General features: G+C 47.7%; 1 long non-coding RNA gene across 1 annotated transcript; it reads left to right on the forward strand.

The window, feature by feature from the left end:
* Positions 1-1,013: 1,013 nt before the first annotated feature.
* Positions 1,014-11,336, forward strand: LOC121135719. Its single transcript, XR_005872822.1, has 3 exons — positions 1,014-1,122; positions 1,245-1,381; positions 10,926-11,336. It is a non-coding gene; the product is annotated as an uncharacterized LOC121135719 (long non-coding RNA).
* Positions 11,337-22,176: the final 10,840 nt, after the last annotated feature.

Here is a 22,176-nt window from a genome sequence, read left to right on the forward strand (position 1 = left end):
TGCAGTTAATTGCAGGCAAGGAGGAGGGTGTGTGCAATGGTCAACCAGGAGAGAGAGAGAGAGAGAGAGAGAGAGAGAGAGAGAGAGAGAGAGAGAGAGAGAGAGAGAGAGTACACACTATCGGCAAAGAGACAAGATGTGTGTGCTGCATACAAGTGTCAGTCTATATGGTGCTTCCAGGATATCCATCTCTACCAGCAGTGAGTGATGTTGAATTCTTAGCAAGGGAGCATTTTTAGTTCAACTTCAATCTCAAAGACCTCCAGGAATGTTTGGGAGGCATCTATATCCATGGATAGAGGCATAGTCTTCCACTGGGCAGAACTTGAGTGTGAAAACATAAAAAAAAAACCTTCAGTGGAGGATAGTGAAGGATGAGCTCAACCTCGGGAATCCTAAAAATTGAAACAAAGTAGAAGCTGCACTACTAAGCGGAACCAATGCATGAAGAGCAGCAAAGCTAGCCTCAAACATCTGGACGTGCCTTGGAAAAGAAGAAGGAGCTATGGCAATTCTCATGGTGGAGGGGAAAAGAACGGCATGCAGAAAGTGTTTAGGCTATTATGTGAGATGTGGGTTCCTAAAATATGAGCTTGAATTGGGAACCTGTGGAGCTTGTGTTCAGGTTTCATCTTTAGGAAATGGGATGAGAAAGCGTACCCAGAAACCCACACATAGGACTGAATCTGGGAATCAAGTGATCCAAGAATGAAGAGAGGAGGCTTTCAAAGAGAGCTTAGGATATGCTTTGTATTACACGGGAGCCTTCCACAAGGTAAGGTTCCGTAAGAGTGTGCTATATATCACATGGGCACCTTCTACAAGGTCAGGTTCCATTAGAATGTTCTTTATATCACAGGGGAGCCTTCTACAAGGTCAGGTTCCATTAGAATGTGCTTTATATCACACAGGAACCTTCTACAAAGTCAAGTTCCATTAGAATGTTCTTTATATCACATGGGTGCCTTCCACAAGGTCGGGTTCCATTAGAATGTGCTTTATATCACAGAGGAGCCTTCTACAAGGTCAGGTTCCATAAGATTGTGCTTTATATCACACAAGAACCCTCCACAAGGTCAGGTTCTGTGGTTTGGGGGGATACCAACTCCACTTCCAAGGCTGGTAAGATATATAGTATCTTTTTTTTTTAATTAGAGGAGCATTCAGGAAGCAGCGATGAAGAGAAGACTGAATGGTGATTTTTCAAGTCAATTCACTGAGTTTAATCTTTTTTTTTCTTTCAGTTGAGAATTAGTGGCCAGACCAACAAAAACTTAAAAAGCTGGAATGGAGAACGCCATGGTTCCTGTCCCAGACCCACCCACTAGCTGAAGTCATTGAGTCTGTTAGTGTCCATATTTGTTTCCTTGTGTTGACAATGGTGAGATTAAGTGGGTTTCTTCCTGAGATTTCTCCTACTGTGGGGTTAAACGGAAGGTTTTGAAAGACCCCAGACGGGGGGGGGGGAGGGGGGACTTTCCCGGGAGGGAGACCCGAACCCAAGGAACAACGAGACCACGAGCTTGGATGCAACAGCAAGAGGCTTTATTTACACACGGGTACCCGGGCGTCTCAGTCTTGGGGGGCTGAGCGCCCCGAGCTGGGGACTCGGGGATTCTTTTATAGCAAAAAAGCGCAGTACAGAAGCGAGAAGCCTAGTTACAGGACCCTGATTGGGCAATTTAAATGAGGCTGGGGCTCAGAACGAGGGCAATTGAGGTTTTGCTTGGAACTCAAGTCTCGGCCTTGGCCCTATCTGAGGAACAATAGGTCTCTGTGCTTGCCCAATCTTGCTGGGCTGGCTATGCAGACAGCAGACACCTGTGTCCCTGGGCAGAGTTCCCTTCTGATAGTAGTGACTATTCAGCCATTCAGCCATTAGGACCTTGAGCTGAGCTACCTTCTAATAAAAAAAATGACTATTCAGCTGAGCTGTGGGGGAAACGGAATTTTCCATAAGCCTCAGCTGCCTGTGTATACTGGGCCGGGGTCTTTCATTCCCCCATTGCTCTTGTAACTGAATGGAATCTTTCATTCAAGGGTTTCTGCCATCTCGAGATCCCTTTGCTTTAGCTGCTGGTATTGTTGAGTCAAGACCAGTGATTGTACAACTGATAACCTTTCTTTTATGAACTGGGTCAATCTGCTTAAGATGCATGGCCCAAACATCAGAATCAAAAGTATAATGATCAGGGGTCCCATAATGGTGGATATGAGAGTCGAATACCAAGGGGACCTTATACCAGTTCTGAAACCATCCCTGTTGGGACTCAATTAGTTGTTGGTACTTTTGGCGTCTTTCTTTTATTTTAGCCAGGTTGTCTCTTACCACTCCGGTATGGTCTGCATAAAAGCAGCATTCTTCTTTAAGGGCCGCACAAATTCCCCCCTGCTGTAAAAATAAGAGGTCTAGTCCCCTTCTATTTTGGAGGGCTACTTCTGCCAGGGAGGACAGGGACTTCTCCAGGGCAGTGACAGATTCCTCTAAAGACCGAATATCTGCACGCATTACTTGTTGTAGGAGTTGGAACTGTTTAGTTTCCTGCAGTGCGACAGTACCGGTTCCTATTCCTGCTGCTATGCCTCCCATGGTTAATCCCCCTAGTAGGATGGCAGTAGTGATGGAGATAGGTTCCCTCTTACTGCGGCCAGTTCTTATCAAGTCATAGTCAGAGGGGTGGTAAATTACCTTAGGCCATAATTCGATCAGAACACAATAATCAACGGTGGCATCTAGTACCGTGGTGGAGACACAAGGGGTTAATCCAGTGTTGCATGCCCAATATGTCCCATTGGGGGCTATCAAGTAGCGGCCACTTTGGGGCAAAGGCTCAGTGGCATTGCATAGTCCTTGATGCGTGGCGGGGACTTTACCTATACACAGCCCCTTTCCAGACACTTCTGAGATGGTCAATTTATGTTGCATGGCTGTCCCACAAAGAGCCTCGGCTGTGGCCTGATTTGTATATTTGCCCACAACCGCTAAGCCTTCATAATAGGGAGGTTGCGGAGTCAGACAAAGCCAGCATTCCTTAGTCTTATCTGGGCTAGTTAAATTCAGAGTGGCATATGTCCCTTGGATCAGGGCTAATATTCTATTTCCCGTGCCTTTAAGGGGGGGGACCCGAGGAGGGGGGTTTGGGAGTGCTTTCTGTAGGCGCGGGAGCAGCTGTGGTTTTAGGCAAGGTCAGGGGCCTGGTATCAGCCTTGGGCATGAGTAGGCTAGGCTGCTTTTGATCAGCAAGGACCTGGTTAGGGCCTATGGCCTGTGGATTGACAGGAGCCACCTTACATCTGATTTTGAAGATTACCCCCCCTGTCTGGCCCGTATAGATACCAACGCAAACCCCAGGTATACCCAGTCTGCCAGTCCGGGGCTTGCTTTCCCTGCGCAGTGAAGGAAATGACAAGGGGCATACTTATCATTCCAGGTTGTCCTTTGTCCCAGCCTCTGCGTACTTGTATTTTATCCCAGGATGAGGATGGCCTCCAATATGCGTCCCCTGTAGTCTCGCACCCCCAAGCTGCACAGAAAAAGTAATCATGTCCCCCACATTTCCGGGCCTGTTGCCAGGTACGTCCATCTTGGGGGCAGACATAGAAGTCCTGTGAATTTAGCTGCTCTCTGGCTCTGCGACTAACACACCCGGGGGTGGTTTCTCTGGAGTCCATGAGTGCACGTCGACGTCTGTAAAAGTGGGAACCACTGGCGCATGCCTTTGGGTGGCAATGGGGAATGTCCCAAGTGTCCAACCCTGCTACTAAATCACAAAATTCAGGCCATAGAGTAGGCCACCATGTCCCAAGTGCATGTGGTTCCGTGACAGCATAAATGACCTCCCCCACTTGGGAGAGAACCTCCCAGGTTAATTTATAAACGGTATGGGGACTGGAGGCCACACCAGTGTTTGATTTTATGAGGAGGGCTATTAGCAGGAGGGAGAGGAGCGGGTAAGTTTTATTTTTAAAGGATTTTGAGTGCGTTGAGCTTTCCATCCTGAGTCCGGTTCCTCAGGGAAGGCAGCTTTTACGTGCAAGGCGTGTATCCAAGCAGCAATCCTGTCCACCTTGAGAGCAGTAGGGGTGGTCAACAGGACCATGTATGGTCCCTTCCAGCGGGGTTCAAGGTTCTTAGCCTGGTGGCGCCGGACCCAAACGCTGTCTCCCACGTGGTAGGAGTGAGGGACGATAGGGTGTCTCCTCTGGTCTCGGTAGGCTTGGGCCAGAGGCTTCCAGACTTCCTGTTGGACCAGCTGGAGTGCCTGCAGGTGAGCTTGAAGAGAGGAGGAATTGGCATAGTCAGAAATATCTTGGTCAAAGAACTGAACAAAGGGAATGGTGGTTCCATATAAAATTTCAAAAGGGGTGAGGCCATGGGGGCCCGGTGTATTCCGGGCACGATAGAGGGCAAGGGGGAGCAAGAGGACCCAGTCTTTAGTGCCAGCTGCAAGCGATAATTTAGTTATAGTCTCCTTAATGGTTCTATTCATTCGCTCTACCTGTCCTGAGCTTTGGGGTCGGTAAGTACAATGTAATTTCCAATCAATCCCCAACAAGGTGGCCACAGACTGACTTACCTGAGAAACAAAGGCAGGCCCGTTGTCTGTCCCCAATACCTGTGGCATTCCGTAACGGGGGAAGATTTCTTCAAGAAGTTTCTTGGTGACCACCTTCGCCGTCTCGTGCTTGGTGGGGTAGGCTTCAGTCCATCCTGAGAAGGTGTCAACAAAAACCAGGAGGTACTTGTATCCATATTTTCCTGGTTTGATTTCTGTGAAATCTATTTCCCAATGCACCCCAGGCCGGTGCCCACGAGTCCCCATGGGTAGCTTTAGCCTGGTCGCATTGACGCGGGCGCAGGCGTCACATTGCTCAGTCACTTGTTTTATTATTTCTTCTATTCCCAACAGATGGCGAGTATTTTCTTCCCGGGCTAATAGTTCTCGCATTTTCCTGGAGCTCAAATGAGTGAGTTTGTGTAGGCTGTTAACCAGATATCTAGTCATTAGGCGGGGAAGGACAGTTTTTCCTTGATAGGTCCAGAGCCCATCATGTACTCGGGTCGCCCCCAGTCTTTTCATGGCCTTGATGTCTTTTATCTCATAGTCCCATGACGGGGAGGTCTTCTCGGAAGCCTCATTAGTTACAGGGACTACAGCTGCCTGGAGGAGGTGACTGCTGCTTTCCATGGCCAGGGCAGCCTCCCGGGCGGCCAGGTCTGCCCTCCGGTTTCCCCGGGCGACTGGGCTGTCGCCTTTCTGATGCCCTGGGCAATGTATAATACTGAGGGCGATTGGCAGGTGCAGAGCCTCTAAGAGGGCCAGGATTTCCTTTTTGTTTTTAATGTCTCTGCCCTCTGAGGTCAATAGCCCCCTTCGCCTATAAATTTCACCATGGATGTGAGCGGTGGCAAAAGCATAGCGGCTGTCTGTGTAGACAGTGAGTTTCTTACCTTCTGCCAGTCTCAGGGCCTGTGTTAAGGCAATCAGTTCTGCTCGTTGAGCCGATGTTCCTGGCGGCAGGGCCTCGGCCCAAATTGTTTCTGACTCAGTTGTCACTGCAGCACCGGCTTTCCGCTCCCCTTGATGTACAAAGCTGCTTCCGTCCGTGAACCAGACATGGTCGGGGTTGGGAAGGGGTTGATCCGTGAGGTCAGCTCTCGTCCCATGGACCTCAGCCAGGACCTACAAGCAGTCATGAGTCTCTGTTTCCCCAGGAAGGGGAAGTAGCGAGGCGGGGTTCAGGGTCACTGGAGCCCCGAAGTGAATTCGGTCCTTGTCCAGCAACAAAGTCTGGTAATGAGTCATCCTGGCATTGGTGAGCCAGCGGCCCGGTGGCTGCCTGATGACCGCCTCCATAGCATGGGGGGCATAGATAGTCAAAGGCTGCCCCAAAGTCAATCTGTGAGAGTCCTTTATGAGAACTGTGGTGGCGGCGATCATGCGGAGACATGGGGGCCATCCTGACGCTACGGGGTCCAATCTCTTAGATAGGTAGGCGACCGGTCGTCTCCAGGGCCCAAGTTTTTGAGTTAGGACCCCCTTCGCATAACCCTCTTGCTCAGCCACGAATAAGTCCAAGGGTTTAGTCAGATCAGGTAACCCCAGAGCTGGGGAGCAGAGCAGAGCCTTCTTGATGTCCATGAAGGCTTTTTCCTGGCTCTCCCCCCAGTCAAAGGCAGCCCCGTCTTGGTGAGGGGGTACAGGGGTGCTGCCATTTCCGCAAACCCGGGGATCCACAGTCTACAGAAACCTGCCGTTCCCAAGAATTCCCGCAGTTTTCGGGGGGTCTTGGGAGGAGGGATGTTAAGTATGGCCTGTTTGCGGGCTTCTGTTAGCCAACGTTTTCCATCCTGGATTTTGTACCCCAAGTAGGTGACCTGTGTCCGGCAGATTTGGGCCTTCTTGGCAGAGGCCCTATACCCCAAGTCTCCTAAAGTCTTTAAGAGAGCTTCTGTCCCCCTAAGGCATTCCTCCTCTGTTTTGGTGGCTATCAGGATGTCATCCACATATTGTAAGAGGATGACCTCAGGGTGGTGGACTCTAAATCCGGCCAAATCCTGATGCAAGGCCTCATCAAAGAGGGTGGGGCTACTTTTGAACCCTTGGGGCAACCTAGTCCATGTAAGTTGTCCCGAGATTCCCAGGTCTGCATCCTGCCATTCAAAGGCAAACAGTGGCTGACTGTCTTTGTGTAACCGCAGGCAGAAGAAGGCATCCTTTAAATCCAGGACTGAGTACTATACATAGTCAGGTGGCAGTCCACTCAGGAGGTTATAGGGATTGGGGACCGTGGGGTGTATGTCCTCAACCCGCTTATTGACTTCCCGGAGGTCCTGGACCGGCCTATAGTCATTGGTTCCGGGCTTCTTGACTGGCAACAGGGGAGTGTTCCAGGGGGACCGGCAGGGAGTTAGAATGCCCTGCTCCAGTAGCCTCCTAATGTGAGGTTTGATCCCATCGCGGGCCTCCCGGGACATGGGATATTGTTTAATTGAGGCCGGGAGAGCAGATGCCTTTAAATGGACTATGATGGGAGCCTGCTGGAGGGCTAGTCCCATTCCTCCAGTCTCTGCCCAGGACTGGGGAAAGTCAGTCAGCCAGCGGTCCTCGACCTTAAAAGAGTCATCCTTGGGCTCATGTATTCTATATTCCTCTTCTAAGGCTATGGTCAGCACCGTGAGTGGGGCCCCTTCTGGCCCCGTGACTCTTATGTTGGCTTTCTCGAAATGTACTTGAGCCTTTAACTTCGTTAGGAGGTCTCTACCCAGGAGGGGTATGGACAGTCAGGAACATGTAAAAGGAGTGCATCACCTTACCGGTCGCTAGGTGGAGCTGGCGGTCCGTGGTCCATCGATATTGTTTCCCGCCGGTGGCCCCTTGTACCCAGGCAGTTCGGCGGCTCAGGGGGCCGGGTGACCGATTTAGAACAGAGTGTTGAGCCCCCGTGGCGACCAGGAAGGTAACCGGGCGCCCCCCTACTGGTATGGTTATCCGGGGCTCAGGGGGGCTCCTGGCCCTGACCTCCCTAATCTTCGAGGCTCAGGAGGTCAGAGGTCTGAGAATGGGGTTTGGGCCTTTGAAATGTCCTTCTTTGTTTCTTGTTCTTGGGGCATTCTCTAGCCCAGTGTCCTCTCTCCTTGCAATATGCACATTGGTCTCTTTCTAGGCGAGGCCCCCTTTGTCCCTCTCTCTGCCTATCCTGTCTCTGCTCTGCGACTACTGTGGCCAACAGTTTAGTCATTTCTCTATTACGCTTCTTTTCCCTCTCTATCTCCCTCTCTTCCATTTCCTGTCTCTGACGTTCTGCCCTTTCTTGGTCCTCTTTTCTCCATCTCTCTTCCCTTTCCTCCTGTGTTTCTCTCTTGTTAAAGATGCGCTCCGCCTCTTTTAATATATCTGGTAGAGTATAACCCTGTAAATTCTCTAGCCGCTGCAATTTGTTTCTAATGTCAGCGGCCGACTGCCAAATGAAGGACATGGTCAGGCTAGTAGCTTGCCCGGGGTCCTCAGGGTCATATGGGGTATACATTCTGTAAGCTTCCTTAAGTCTTTCTAAAAATGCGGCTGGCGATTCCTCTGCCTTCTGAACTATCTGTCTTACCTGGGCCAAATTGGTAGGGCGCTTACCTGCCCCTCGGAGACCCGCTACAAGCAACTGGCGATAAAGACATAGATGGGTCCTACCTGCCTCAGTGGTGAAGTCCCAGTCTGGGCGGTCGAGGGGGAAAGCAGCATCAATTTCATTTGGAAGCTGCGTAGGTTGTCCATTTGCCCCAGGAACATTCTTCCGGGCTTCAAGAAGGACCCGCTGTTTTTCCTCCGAAGTGAGGAGGACCTGTAAAAGCTGTTGGCAATCGTCCCAGGTGGGCTGATGGGTAGTAAGAACCGACTCCAATAGATCAGTCAGTCTCACAGGATCTGCTGAAAAGGAGGGGTTATTATTTTTCCAGTTATAAAGATCAGAGGCAGAAAACGGCCAGTACTGTAATTGGCCATCATGGCCCGTCCGGAGGGGCAGGGCAGTGGAATCCGGAGCGGGCTGCTCCCTGCGGCCTCGCAGTCTAGAGGCCATAGGTGAGGGCTCCGGGTCGGTGGGAGGCGAAGGTTGGGCCTCGGCTGCTGCTGCTGCTGCCTGCTGACCTGCCAGAGGAGCCTGGTACAGTGGGGGTTCCTCCGTCAGTAGATCCAACAGGAGACCGTCTTCTGGAGGGAGGACTTTGGGGTCTCCTTTTTTCTCTTTCTGCTTAGTTACGGTGGGGTACAGGCCAGAATGGGAGGACTGAGGATGCGGGGAGGGGGTCAAAGGGGGCGGAAGGGGGGTGCGGATGGTTTGGAATTGGCGGGGGTTAGGGAAGAGGAGGAGGGGGCCCTCCGGGGTGCACAAAGGGGCGCGCCCAGGTAGGAGGGTTATGAACTAACGCTTCCCAGGTGACTATATAGGGTACTTGGTCCGGACGGCCGTGGGGCCCAGGATCCATCACTTTCTCTTTCACCTGGAAGATAATTTGAGAGTTAAAGGTGCCATCTCGGGGCCAGCCAACATTAAAAGCTGGCCACTCGGAAGAGCAAAAGGTGATCCATTCCTTCTTGCGCACATCGACAGACCGGTTATGAGCATACTCCTGAACCTGTGGCCAATGTGAAAGGGTCAGACTGAGCGGAGTGGTAACTGTCTGGCCCATCTTCTCGAGAGCGATGACTAAGACGAACGAACAAATAAGAAACAAAAACGAACAGATTTTCGCTGCGCGGCTTTGACGTAAAGTCAAAAGCAAAACTTCAGTTGGGCTCCAAGACGGGGGCCTCGTGCTCCCGTCCTCGTCCCCTACAAGGATGGAAAATCCCAGCGGGACTTCCCCAAACAAACGGGGCAGATTCCTAGACATCTACCCCTAACCCAAATGAGTCCTTAAGGACTCCAAATGCTACCAGGACGTCTCCTGGAGCTGCGGTCGGGAGTACGAACCCGTCAGTTCCTCCTCGGTGCCGCCAAATACAAATGTATACAGCTGTATACTACAAACGCAGGCGCGAGAAAATAACAGGCATAGACAGACAGCAGACAACAGAAACAACAGAAATTGAGTCCGGACAATTCTTACCTCCCAGAAGTGGGTCGGTGGTCCCTGGGCGGGGGTCTCAAGCTTCCCGGCCAATGCACCAAATGAAAGACCCCAAGACGGGGGGGACTTTCACGGGAGGGAGACCCGAACCCAAGGAACAACGAGACCACGAGCTTGGATGCAACAGCAAGAGGCTTTATTTACACACGGGTACCCGGGCGTCTCAGTCTTGGGGGGCTGAGCACCCCGAGCTGGGGACTCGGGGATTCTTTTATAGCAAAAAGCGCAGTACAGAAGCGAGAAGCCTAGTTACAGGACCCTGATTGGGCAATTTAAATGAGGCTGGGGCTCAGAACGAGGGCAATTGAGGTTTTGCTTGGAACTCAAGTCTCGGCCTTGGCCCTATCTGAGGAACAATAGGTCTCTGTGCTTGCCCAATCTTGCTGGGCTGGCTATGCAGACAGCAGACACCTGTGTCCCTGGGCAGAGTTCCCTTCTGATAGTAGTGACTATTCAGCCATTCAGCCATTAGGACCTTGAGCTGAGCTACCTTCTAATAAAAAAAAATGACTATTCAGCTGAGCTGTGGGGGAAACGGAATTTTCCATAAGCCTCAGCTGCCTGTGTATACTGGGCCGGGGTCTTTCAGTTTGAAGAGTGTTTTCAATGGTTCTCCAGTTGCCACTCCTAGCTCTGTGGCGCTGTGAAACTTTAACTCTTGGGTCCAGGCAATCGTGTCTGTGGAGGGAATTAATCTGTGTATAAGATTCTTGGAAACAGGCTCTGGTTTTTCACTTTTGTATGAGACGGTTTGTCAAGCATCAACGTCACCATCAGACAGGAGACTGAAAACTGTGGAATCCACTGTTCTGAATCAACTCACTAGGAAATCCCATTTGAGCCTATAGCAGCGAGAACTGCCCGAGGGGGATGACTCCGAGATGCAGGGCAGCTTGCAAGTTTTGAGTTCTATGGAGTGCCTGCATGCGTGCGTGTGTTCGGGGTCCTTGTTTCCAGGAGTTCTGCTCAGAAAGCACTTTTCCATCAAGGAATCACATATAAGTGCGAGTCCAATGCCTGGAGAAGTGCACACCAATGTGCAGAAACTAAACACGGTCTGTGTTCATGAGAAAGAGGCTGACGGAGGTGGCGGGGGGGGAGATAGCGAGAGTTAGTCTTCCAGGAGATCACAAACAGGTGAAACTCGCATTGCATGGGAGGCTGTCCTGAACTCTATCGGTTAAGTTGATGTGAGTGATTTAATCAAATTCAGAAGAGCTGCAAACATTTGTGCGAGACGCAGGAGCTGTTTGCATTGACACAGTGCCTCACCCCAGCTCTGCACACTCGGGTTTTACAGGTGGTGGAGGTTCTGAGACCCTGACTGCCCATCTTTACAATAGCAGGGTATGTCCCGACACTCCAGGAGCCTTACTTCGACCTCAGATGCTTTCCTCAACAACCGCAACCTACCTCACGTCGTTGTCATCACACGCTCATTTCAAAGAAAGTTAGTCCACGGCCGAAAGACACAAGAAGCAACCAGAGAATTCTGTGTTTGGAAGATAACTGTTCCAAACTCCTGGAAGCCATGAAAATTTGTTGGCATCAAGAAAATGTGCACTGAGGTTGATACTAGGTCCCTGGAGATGCCAAATGGCACATGGGGACATTAGTTTCATCCCAACTGCTTTTGGAAAATCCACGCAAACATCAAATTAAGCAAAACTTGGCAAAATCTAGCCTAGAATCCTATATGAAATAAAAGCCAATGGGGATGGAATCTGTGGAAAGGGTGGAGGTTTTTCTACTCAAACACTTCCCTCCAGCACACACTTGTTTCTGGAGAGCTGTGATCCAAAACCCGCCAAGCCTACTCCCTGGAGGCAGACCCGCCTCATCTGCTCCTACTTGGAGCTCTGATAGGGACTTGTCAGTGTAGCAGTTGGGAGGGCAAATCTGTGCAAAGTGCTATCTTGAAAATGTAGAGGACTTAATGATTGCATTACAAGGGCTCATTTCCCATGTCTTGCATCAGAAAGATTTATGAAGCTGTGTGGCCATGCCGGTAACTGATGTTTTCAATGAAGAATAATCTAATTTCCCAGGGAAATTCACACTGATGTGACCTAGAGACATTTCTGTTTTGTCACAACAGCATTTAATTTGAGCTGAAATTAGCCAGAATTACACCATGTTCCTGGCAAACTCCATGCTCCAAAAATATCACCATAGTAACACGTGTATTCTATCAACAACTCTCCTTTCGTATTTTTTAGCTTCTCATTCTATCAATGGTCCTGAGATGGATGAAGGAGCTCATGTTGGATGCCAGCAGTGGCTATGTCAGTGGTTCTCAACCCCCCTAATGCTTCGACCCCTTAATATTAATATAGGTCATCACAAGGTGGTGACCCCCAACCATAAAGTTAGTTCGTTGCTGCTTCCTAACTATAATTTTGCTACTGTTATGAATCACACTATAAATATTTGATATGCAGGATATCTTATATATGATTCCCAACGGGGTAGAGACCCACAGGTTAAGAACCTCAAGGTATTTGTAACACAATTAAAATGACACATAGGGTTGGGTTTTCTTTTTTAATATTTTCATTTCTCAAGGAAATAGCAACTTGCTCTTGAGGCCAGATCAGATTCACAGATTCCGTGAGAGAGATGTTTTGTCTGGCTAAGTGTTGAAAGTCATTTTCTTCATTCTATGAAAGTACAGGTGAATTCCAAGGCATTAGGTCTCCACTGACCATGAGCAGGTAAATTTTCAACGCTCTTTAATCTAAAAGTGAAGGCTTCTCTGAAAGCCCACGCTCTCACAGAGGTTCAGTTCTTGCTGCCACAGTCGAAGCAAAAAACACTTTCGATTGTTCATATGAAACTGTATAGCCGACCCTTCAGGGTTTAAAGCAATTCATTTTCTCCCTTCACCAGACACGTTTGCCAAATGTTTACAGAAGTAGCGCTGTGTACAGAAGCAGATTTGAAAATGGTAATTAAATTTATTAAAGCAGCCCAGGTTAGTTACAGTACAAAAAGAAAGAGAGAAAAGACAGAATGAGACATTAATACTTCACTGTCATTGGTTCTTAGACATGGGGCACTGGACAACTGAGTTTTGAGGAAAATAACAATCATTGGTTGGTCTTTCTGAAAAGAGAGCCACAGTTATACAATGCTGAATACAAGTGTACATATGCCATGGGTAAAAGGTGATAATAGAAGATGAAAAAATAATTTTTAAACCTGCAGTGTTGGGGCTGTGGAGATGGCTCTGTCAGTTAAGCGCTTGGCTTGTGAGAACCAGGACCTGAGCTCTATCCATAGAATCCACATAAAAAAGGCTAGGCATGTTGACAGTATGCTTGTAAATCCAGCACTCGGACAGGGGACAGGAGGATCCTGGGGCTCGCTGGTCAGTCAACTTAGCCTCCATGGCAAGATCCTAGCATTGAGAGACCCTGTCTCAAGAAATCAAGGTGGACAGCTCCTAAGGAAGGCTACCCAAAGTTGTTATTTGGCCTTCAATACATGCCCACACACGTGCATGTGCACCGACACATTCCACGCATGCGCATGCTCAGTCAAAAGCTTGGCTAAGTATTAAAAGACATTCATCTGAACGCTTGACCTACTCCGTAGTGAGCATGTGCAAATGCTTTGGTTTTCTGTCTGGTAAGCTTCAGCTTGATGCCATTAGGAATGAAGAAAGCTTGTTCTGTATAAAACGATCGCATTTGATTAATCATGTTCAGAGCAGATGAGCAATGAGCTTTTCAAAGATGTGAACTCTATCTTTATGTTGTTGTCACTGCCCGTAGATTAATGACCTCGAAAGCAAAGCAATACATGGAAAGTCATTTATTCTTCAGTTTGACTTGAACTCCTGAACTGTATTGCAACTCTTTTTCACTTGGAACAACATACTTCATGTGCTCTGTTGGCCTCATTTGAAATAATTTCTTGTTTGTTGCTCTGTTTGTTATCTTTCTGGTTACTTGTATCTCATTCCACTAAGTTTACAGCAATGTGGACAGTGACCCACATTTCATTTCCTTTAGTAGACTTATTCTTCATTCTTTGCTAAACAGTCATTCAGAACTTGTGGGAAACTTTGACGTGAAGACAGTTGCTTTTTTATTATTTATTTAAAGCTGTGATAGTAGAAAGACTTCCTTTTGGTATAGACTTCATTTATTCACTGTCTAATTAATAAATTTGTTGTGATAAGTGTGGTGTGTGTGTGTGTGTGTGTGTGTGTGTGTGTGTGTGTGTGTGAGAACAGCTGTGATTGGATGGTTTAGACACACAGAGTATCAACAGCCAGAGCACTAAGAAAGCACATGGACATAGTTTAGATTGGAGAGCTGGGAAAGTCTCAGAAATGTTATGTGATAATTGAAAGGTAGTCAAAGTTAGACAAAGAAAGTGAGTAGACGGGATGATAGCTGATAAATAGGATGAGTGTGTTTATACATGACGCGTATGGTGTGATTCTTCTTATGCATGTTTGTGTGGTATGTATAGTGAGATGTGAATGTGTTATATGTGTCTATGTGGTATGTATAATATTGTGTGTGTGATATGTATAATATAGTGTATGGATGTGTTCATATAGCGTATATAGTGTAGAGTGCATATTATGAGTGTCCTTGTAACATATATATATATATTTATATACATGTGTGTGTGTGTGTGTGTGGTGTAGTCAGTTCTTATGTATATGTGCATGTGGTATAGTACGGTGTGTGTATCTGTTCATAAGTGGCATGAACAGTACAGTGTATATATCTATATTATGTTCATTTTGTGGTGTACATAGTGTGGTGTGTTGTGGTGTGTGTGTGTGTGTGTGTGTGTGTGTGTGTGTGTTTCTGGCTACATTTGAGCAAATGACTCAATTGATTCTGTACCACAGGAATTAGGAAAACATTGAGGTCAAAGAGATGATGAGGATCAGAGACACAGAGACCCATAGCATTATTAAGAGGTTTGCATTTCATTCTAAGGGTAACATGGCATAACATAACTTGGGACGCTCCAGAGTGACATGTGTGTTATGTTTAAAAAGCGTACTTCTTCTGGTTACTCCACTAACAATGAATCAGAGGAAAGCAAGAGTAGACACAAGAAATCTCTATGAAAAGTGCAGTTCAAGCAAGATATGATGGAGGTTTGACTGGGGTTGTGCCACCTAAGACAGAGAAAAATGGACAAAGTTAGGCCTGTATATTAGAAATAAATAACGAAACTTGGGGAGTCACTGAATGAACCCGTCAGATTACTTCTGGACTTGTTATGATGAGGAAGAGTCACCTCTCATTCTCTCCACTTTCTGGTGTTCACTGCCTTTTGTAACCCCTCCCCTAGTGTGACAGACATGGCCAGTACAATCAATAGATTGTGGCAGAAGAGATGGCCTGTGGTTCCTGAGGCAGGATTGTAGGAGGCTTGGGCCTTACTGACTCCCCCTTGGATCACTTGCTGTGAAAAAAAAAGCATCTCAACAAAGAGTCTTGCATGCAGATAAATCACTGAGGACCCTTACCAACAACTGCATCCTGGAACTGAGGCTCCTGCAGATTCCATAGGACTGGCCAGTTACAACTGCATCCTGCAGATTTCGTATGGCTGGCCAGTTTGGAAGGCACATCTTCCCACTCCTCTGAACCTAGATGGCTATGGCCCACAGCATTGTATGGAAGGAGCTAAGCTCCTCTGAGGTCTTTGTGCAGCCCACAGTGCATCGGAACCTGTTCCTTCGAGTCACTAGCTTAGCAGACATGTGCTCTATTGCAACAGATAAATAACACATTTGCTTCAACAGTTGAGGAAATCAGTCAGCAACCTGCTTGAAGACTAAGGGAAGGATGGGCTCATAGAAAATTGTCAAGGGTTAAGATTTTTAAAACTGATACAAAATAATTTTTATGGTGCTGGAGACTGACCCAGGGGTAGCATTACAGCTATTAAAGGAATAAAAATTATTTATATGATCAGTGTATCAAAAACACTTCCATACATGTACATACTCTGTAATGTTTATGTCCAGTTAAGTATATCTGGCTACTCAAATAATTACTATTTCACCTTATGAAACATTGAAATCCTTTTCTTCCAGGTGTTGAAATGTATAGGACCTAATTTTTACCTACTATGCTGTAGCAAGCCAGACGGTCTTGGTCCTGTAAGACTTAGGTTTACACATAAAGAACTGTGTGCACGTTCCCTGGAGTAGTCTAACATTGACAGCTTGTGGAGATCCAGGAATGTGAACTGAGCTAGTGATGTAGATCTGGGGATTACAAACTCAGGGTCATAGCTTGACGTTGGTGGCACACGCCTTTAATCCCAGCACTCGGGAGGCAGAGGCAGGCGGATCTCTGTGAGTTCGAGGCCAACCTGGTCTACAGAGCGAGGTCCAGGACAGCCTCCAAAGCAATACAAAGAAACCCTGTCTTGAAAACCAAAAACAAACAAGCAAACAAACAATACTCAAGGTCAGTAATTTCCACCATTCGAGCATGTGTGAGAGAACCTGACATTCCAAGAGAGAGGCTCTGTTAGTTCAGCTGTCTGTCTGCACGCCTTCTGTTTCAGCCCACTCTGATTTCCTCCTTGCGTTAGACACTGTCAGGGTGAGTAACTAACTCTTCCACAGCTTTCCACAGTCTTGACAGCCTGCACAGAGATTCTCTGGTGTGTGTCACTCAACAGTCAGCGCTCACGCACATGTCACCAGCTACCGTCCTTGGATCACCTGTGAGCATGAGGGTGATCTATAAGTGTTCCTTTTTTCTTTTTTTCATCCGCACAGACAGGCATGCATTTCAAAGGCTCCTAGAATTTTCCTCCAGGGTCAAGAACCGGCTGCTTCAAATAGTAACCAGTTCGGTTTGGTGGTCTTCCGTTCGTTTCCTCTCTTCCTCTTCCATCATCTCTTAACCCTGCTTCTCCAGATTACTGTGAAAGGAAGTTATCTGCCTCCAGATGCTCAGCTGCATTCTGGGAAACCAGGGATAATACAGGCTGGTGAAAGGGGCTCACCTGAGCCTGCTGAGTAGATGTAAAAGAAGGCATTGCCAATGCAATGGAAGAAAACCAGAGAAATGAACCCATGATTCCTAAGAGAACTGAGTCAGCAAGGGTGCATAACACTTTGAGGACTAGTTGGGGAAAAGAGATCATGCAGGACAGTACTTTGCCTTTAATGTTACAGTACGTGTGGTGGTTAGTTTTGTGAACGTCACACAATCTAAAATCACCCGGGAAGAGACTCTCAGTGAGGGATTTTCTATAAGGTTAGCTCTTGGGCAGGTCGGTGGCGGGTGGGAGGATTGTCTTCATTGCTTCAGCATACATGGGAAGACCCAGGCTGAGCGTGGGCAGCACCATTTTGTCCTCTGGAGTACACAGTAGGAGAGCTAGCTGGGTACTACGCATGCATGCCTTTGCTTCTGTCTGCGCTTGACTGAGGATGAGGTGTGACCAGCCGCTGGTGTGTAAGCTCCCGATGCTGTGAGTTCCCATGTGATGGACTCTAACTCAGAGTTGTAAGCTAAGTTTCCCTCCAGGTTTCTATTTCGTCAACAATAGAAATGAAGTGAGGATACCATGTGCAGTCTTTCAAGGTCAGTGAGGCAAATTATAGTTTTCTCAATGTCCAGGTAAGGTTATCACATCTAGAATGGTTAATGAGTCTAAGCATATGCACTGAGGGTTTATATGTTCTCGTTCTAGTTCATTTATTCCAAGAATTATTACTTATGCCGTGATTGTCCAAAATCAAATTCACCATGTACAAATACACATCATCATGTGGGATTTTATTGGTAGTCATGTTCACAATGTGTAAGTGACATAAACTTTATTTGTTTTTATTTGTGCGATTGTTTTGGCTGCATGTATGAGCAACATGCATGCCTGATGCCCATGGAGGCCAGAAGAGGGTGTTGAATATCCTAGAACTGGAGTTACAGACAGTTGTGAGCTGCTGTGTGGGAGCTAGGAACTGAACCTAGGTTCTCCGAAAGAGTAGCTAGCAAGTGCCCTTAACCACTGTCATCTCTCCAGCCCTCAGGATCAGTAGCTTAAATACCAGAGATTCCTCAGACAAATTTTAGTTAAAAGTGGGAAATATTTTAAAAGATTTCATTTTGATTAAACAGTCATAAGATACTATACACTGAAAAAAAAGATACTATACACTGCAACCATTTTGCAGTCATTAAAAAGATACCTAGTCAAACTCACTAAAACATCTCCCCGGGGAAGTGCCTAACTCTTTCTGAAAGCGGTAGAACTAACACCATATCAGCATCAGCACAGTCCTAACGTAGCACTTCCATGCTAAATCAGTGAGATACTTTGCACACTGGGGTTATCATTACCGTTGGGATTTGAAATTGCCGGTGAATGACCTCTTCTTCCCCTGACAGAGTTCTGACTGTATGAAAAGTCAGGCTTGAATGGACCAGCTTTACACATGAACTGAACCAGAGTTGGGTGAGGGCAGCCAAAGGGGTTTTCACCCTGCAGCATTTCTACCAGGGCAGAGCTCTGCCTTGCAATAAAAAGCCACCACTCAGCAATGGCCGCACTGCTGCTCTGAGCTTCTGTGTGGGAGCTGGTGACTGAGAAAGAGGGGAAGCCTTTGGTAGATTTGATGTTAACATCAGGCTAGGGGTGTAGCTCAGTTGATCCAATGCTTGCATCGTTTGAGTGAAGCCCTGAGCTTGATCCCTAGCACTGTTCACTATGAATGTCATATTCAAATCAGAGGAAGCAGATGGTAAGGACGAGTGACTGGGGAATAGACTGAAGCCTGAAGTGTCACTTTGGCTGAGGCCCTGCCGCTTGGAGCTCCATCTGCAAAGAGGGGGTTGAGACTGAAGGAACCATGGATGGAAGTTAGGTAATAAGTACCATCATACATGGTCTGTAAACCATGTGGATTTGGGATTCGCACACACAGAAGCATGCCAGTGACTGTGGGCCAGTTTCCCCACGGGGTTGTGCGTCTTGTCCTCAATCAGGTGACGTCCACTAAGCCCAATGTCCCTGCGGTTTGCCTCCATCATGACACTGAAAACTTCTGACTTTAGAAAATACATAGTGTTACTTGAAACAAGTACAAAATAAAACAGCCATAAAAGTAGCTACAGCCAATCCACGAGACACAACAGAAGAGCAGAAGTGAAGAGTCCTGGGGGTGGGGTCCACTACGCATCTTTCACGATGAAAAGCACAGCCTGAGCTTGGCCTCAATGAGTATGTGGCTTTATCCATGCCACACCGCAAAGCAGTAAATCCTTCCTGTAGACCCTCCAACGCTGCTCCTTCAATGACCAGAGCAAATCTTCAGCACAGAAGACTACACACAAATGCATCGATCTTGAGCCCGCAACATAGTCAAGCCCTCCAAACTACTGATTCGAAGTTTCCAATGTGCTTGACAATCTTCTCTGGCCAAATCACAGAGCACCCTGTGTAGACCATGAAGAAAAGGGTCATTTCAAGACTAAAAGAAGCACTCAACATTTAGGCACCCAAATGCAAGCAAGGGAAAATGTCAATGCACGTTTCCAAATCAGTAAAAAAAAATTGAAAATATTGCTCAAGAATCTCGTCCTGGTACTTTAGCCTGACTTCTAAATTGTTTTTAAGATTTATTGCTATTTAGTGTATGTGTTGTGTGTGTGTGTGTGTGTGTGTGTGTGTGTGCTAGCCCCCAAGCCCACAGAGAGGTCAGGCCTAAAAGCAACAACTGTAAACAGAAGTTTCTGTCCCACCCAGTTGTCCCACAGTCATTTAGTCCCAAAAAAGCACACAGTGACTTATATTAATTATGAATTGGCTGGCAAATGGATCAGCTTCTTATTGGCTAGCTCTCTCTTAATTATTAACCAATTTCTATTAATCTATGTATCTCCATGTGGTCTTGGCTCACTGGAGAATGCCTGAGCATCCTGCCTTCCCAGTAGCTACACACGTCTCTGGAGGAATCCTCCATGGAAATCCAGGGCCAGAAACCACTTTCTTCTTTCCAAGCACTTCAGCACTGTGTTTTACCTTGTGTCAGAAGCATCTCCAGAATCAAAGAACACAATATCATCATTGACCGTTTCCTTTGTAAGACCCTAGCCATCTTTCCAAAAGCATGTCACTCCAAGACTTTTGTTTTCTGTACAGAGAAAACTAGCAAGATCAGTTGGAGTAGTGGATGTTAACCACTGATTCTAGCAAGGCTCCTGTGAGCATGCCCAGGGTGCGCTGTCAGGGATTATTCCTTCCAATCTGGGTTTACATGCAGACCGTGTGTCCGAGATGCCATGGCAGGTGGGCAGTTTGTGGACTAGGCCTCCCTGAAAACTAGGAGAACCTGAGGGGGCTCCAGGGTCACCGGTGCTTAGTCATGGGTGGCGTTGGCTGCACCAGCCCTCCTTTCAATACACTGAGTCAGGTTTTCCACTGTGTTGGAGAAAATGCTAGAGAAGAGAGGGGGAATACCACGCAGTAGTGGCGCACATCTTTGATCCCAGCACTCGGGAAATAGAAGCAGGCTGGTCTCTGTGAGTTCAAGGCCAGCCTGGTCTACAGAGAGAGTTCAAGGTCACACAGTGAAGCCCTGTCTGGGGAACGGGGGTGAGGGGGTGGGGCACAGGCCAGTTAGAGATCAAGAGCGTGAAGCGCAGTCCCAGACTACTGACACAGTTTTTGACTGGGGACAATGCCTTAGCTGTACTGAGACACCTCCATCCCACCGTCTAATGAGGTCAGCAATTAACATACTGGAGTGGCTAGGTCTCCTGCTGCCTGGGAGAAGGTGCCAGAGGTCTTGCCCTGGAGCACAGAATTCTGCCTGCTGCACTGTCAGCCTGGATCCGCTGCCAGACAAGCTGGAAAGGGGAATTTGAAGCGGTTGTTTCGCCTCTGTTGAGTATTCCGGTCAGTGTTTGATGAAATTATAGCCCAGCGTTTCTTTCAAAGGCATTTAAAATGTATAAATAAGCTACATCGATCGGGCTTGCAAGAGATCTTTGTGAACTTGAGTTTCATCCGTGCCTGAGGCTGACTTGGGCTGGATTCTATTCAGACTTCTGTTGCGGTTTAAAGGACAAATGGATCCCAAGCAGTCGTCTGTCTACACTCAGAGCTTCACACCCACAGTAGGTACTGCGTTGCAAAAGTCTGTTCGGCTCTGAGGCAAGCAACACTGCCCTCAACACACAAAAGCTCGTGTTACGTTCGCAAAGGCCGCTTTTGCATTAGTTGATCGGCGTTTTGTAAGTCTAAATTGTCTAAAGGGTTTAAGCATGTAATATCAGTATATTTCTACCAGATGGGAATCTAACTTTATCTTTAAACCCAGCCTACTTTGCTTGGCTGCTACAGGACTGAACAGGCATCATTTTTTCAGGGTATGACAATCAGTTAGGGAACTTGATTCATCTGCTTGGTCATCCCATAAGAATGTTGAACGATTCCTTGGTCCCTTGGCCATCGTCCTGTGTTTTATATGGGATCCAGGCAGTACTCCCACTGTTCTTGGTCCTTCAGCCCCAAGTTGATCTCTGGTCATCTATAGAATCAATATCAGGCTCGTACCATTTGTTTTGGTTGTCTGTCCTAAACATTCTGCATCTCCAGGTTTGCCCTGTAGTACTCGGCCTACCCGATTGCATCTTTCCCGTTTCTTCCCCCACTACAGAACCCTGCATTCACCGCCATGCAGCACACAGCCTCCCAGAAAGCTATTACTGCACATCACCTCTGCCACCTGTACTCCAACAATGGGCCTGGCTGATAAAATTCAAGCAATTCCATCGTCACAAGGGATTCAGAAACAGACCCATAAATAAAACCCAAAACACGTGTGAAGAAGCAAAGGAACTCTGTTACAGGTCAAACGATAGCTCAAAACTCCAGAATCAGACATCTGGGGACAGGAGAGCTGGCTCAGCAAGTTAAAGCCCTTGCTTTGCACAAGCTGATGATGCGAGTTTGCCCCTGGGGCCCACATAAGAAGCCAGACGAGGCCCGTGAGGTGGCATGCACCTCTAATCGCAGCCCTCCTGGAGTCAGATGCAAGGCAGAGACAGGAAACCTGCAGCAATCCAGATGCAGTGGCACTCACCTGGAGTCCCCATGCACCGGCGGTGCATTGGGAAGTAGGATCAGAAAAATCACCCAGAAAGTTGAACACCGGCTGGTCTGCAGCATGCAGCACAGTGACAGAAGCCAGCGTCTCGACAGGGTAGAAGATGAGAACTGACTTCTGAAGTGGTTCCCTGGTGTGTGTGTGTGCGTGTGTGTGTGTGTGCATGTGTGTGTGTGCGTGTGTGTGTGCATGTGTGCGCGTGCCTGTGTGTGCGCGTGCCTGTGTGTGCGCGCGTGCATGTGTGTGCGCGTGTGCATGTGTGTGTGCCTGTGTGTGTGCGTGCATGTGTGTGCGTGCGTGTGTGCATGCGTGTGTGTGTGCGCGCGCGTGTGTGTGTGCCTGCGTGCGTGCATGCGTATTAATCTGAGAGGCATTTGTCACAGATTTGAAAGATGGCAAGAGGAATCCACTACCTATTTTTTTTACCTGCCCATAA

The sequence above is a fragment of the Mesocricetus auratus genome, unplaced genomic scaffold (assembly GCF_017639785.1).
Source record: "Mesocricetus auratus isolate SY011 unplaced genomic scaffold, BCM_Maur_2.0 Super-Scaffold_100041, whole genome shotgun sequence".
NCBI classification, from domain to species: domain Eukaryota; kingdom Metazoa; phylum Chordata; class Mammalia; order Rodentia; family Cricetidae; genus Mesocricetus; species Mesocricetus auratus.